We start from the raw sequence: 1,766 nt of genomic DNA on the forward strand, positions 1-1,766 counted from the left end.
CAAACAAACAAAAGAAAGTAAATATGTGATGGAGAGGCAGAACAAATTGAAGGAAATATTGCGAATGTTTCAGCAGAGAATAAAAACTGGAAAACAAAAAGAAAAAGGAAAAAGGAAAAAGAAAGAAAGAGAGGGAACGGAACAGCAATAGCACCCATACACACATACACAAACAGAAAAAAAAAAGAACAAAAGAAAAACAAAGGCAGAAACAAGAGCGATTAACAGAAACATTTTTTTTAAAAAAAAAGAGAAAGAAAGAAAGAAGGAAAGAGAAAGAAAATTTAAGTTGAAATTTTTATTTCTTTTCAACTTAAAACGTTTGTGGTGACGGCTGTGAAGGAAAGTAATAATAATGAGATGGATGATGGAGGGGAGCCCAACGTGGAGATGAAAAGAGCGTTTTATTTTGTTTTAATTTTTCCTTGAACACTGAAGGGGGAGGGAAGCTTCTTTTTTTTTTTTCACTTAAAAAAAAAAAAAATTAAAACTCTGCGAGAGCAGAGAAGAGGGGAGGTGTGGAGATCTTCTTTTTTTTCTTTTTATCTTTAAATAAGTATCAATTAGATAATGGAGGGACGAGTTTATTAATATAAATTCTGTAGAAGGATACAGAACGACAAACTAATTGAAATATGAAAGGAAAAAAAATGAAAATAATAACAATAATAATAATATTAAGGTAGGAGAAAGTCAGTTATTTACAAATTAATCAAACGTCTCACATGCACCTCACACATTGAAAGGAAGGAAAGTAAATAGATCAATTAATTAATTAATTCAAAGGCCGATGGAAGTGAAAGGAGTGAAGGAAAAAGAAAAATGAAATAAAATAACAAAGACAGAAAAAAGAAAAAGACCAAACAAAAGAAGTGGTGTTGCGTATATTTGTACCGAATGGGAAGCCAATGGCGCAAGGCGGTGAGTTGAAGGGGACTTTTTTTTTTTTGTGGAAGTTCCACCTTTTGCTCTTGCTTATTTTTTTTTTTTAAAAAAGAATTTAAATGCTTTTATTTTTCTTTTTTCTTTTTCTTCTTCTTTTTCGTTTTGTCACGCTGATATTATCAACTTCACCGTCCGTTTCGCTATTTTTGTTTTGTCTTCCTTCACTTCCTTTCCGTCAAAACGTTAAGCGGCAAAGCGAAAACAAAAAAAAGGTGTGGGGATGGGAGTGGGAAAAAAAAAATGGAAAATTTTCGTGAGAGTTTTTTTTTTGTGGGAGAATTATAATATTTGGTGGAAATTTTCTTTTTTCTTTTTGTTTTTTTTTAATTTTGTAAGTTGAACGAAACAAAAAATATATATTTCTATGGATGAAAATGCGCATACAAAAGCGCATCGTAATTTTGAAAATATGAGGGATAATAAAAAAGGATTAAAAAAAAAAGAGAAGAGAAGCGTAGGGAATAGCTACTTTTCTTTTTCTTTTTTATTTTATTTTTCGTTGTAACATTAAACTATTTGAAGAAACTAAAGCGATGGGAGGGGAATAAATAATAATAATAATAATGATAAGAGAGAAAGAGATATGGAGGAATAGATAAAAGATAAATTTTGCATTTTATGCGTATGTGTGAAGGAGATGGGAGAGGTGTGAAATATAAATTTATAAATAAAGGGAAATGGACCAAAAGGAGAGAGAGGGGTTGGAACAGAGGAGGAGGAGGAGGAGGAAAAAAAAAAGAAAGACAGGAAGAATAAAAATACAATTAAGAGGAAAACCTGAAGGATAGCAAAAAATATATCAACAAAGAAACAAAAAAAAA

The sequence above is a fragment of the Trypanosoma equiperdum genome, assembly GCF_001457755.1.
Source record: "Trypanosoma equiperdum strain OVI genome assembly, contig: ctg_964, whole genome shotgun sequence".
Taxonomy (NCBI): Eukaryota; Euglenozoa; class Kinetoplastea; order Trypanosomatida; family Trypanosomatidae; genus Trypanosoma; species Trypanosoma equiperdum.